Source organism: Suricata suricatta, chromosome 1 (genome assembly GCF_006229205.1).
Source record: "Suricata suricatta isolate VVHF042 chromosome 1, meerkat_22Aug2017_6uvM2_HiC, whole genome shotgun sequence".
Classification (NCBI taxonomy): Eukaryota; Metazoa; Chordata; class Mammalia; order Carnivora; family Herpestidae; genus Suricata; species Suricata suricatta.
The window spans coordinates 127634913-127635223 of NC_043700.1; positions in this window are offsets into that span (position 1 = coordinate 127634913).

Here is a 311-nt window from a genome sequence, read left to right on the forward strand (position 1 = left end):
CCCCATCCCCAGAGCTGGGCTAAAGAAATAGGAATTTGTTTTCATGCCTGAGGCACTTAGACACTCAGAATGTAGCATAGCCTGTCTCACCTGGACTGCAGGCTCTGGCTCTAGTTCACAGGCTCCCTTTCTTCACTCTACCCAGGTTCCCTCCCAGAGGAGCTGCTGGTTCTCTTGGGCAGCACTCAGTTTCTCTCTTCTCTCCAGCTGACTAAACTCTTTTTCTATACCAGTTAATTTTTCCAACTACTAATAGAATAAAGGCAGTTTTCTAAATTTCCTGTAAAAAAAATTGCAATTTATCTGAAGAA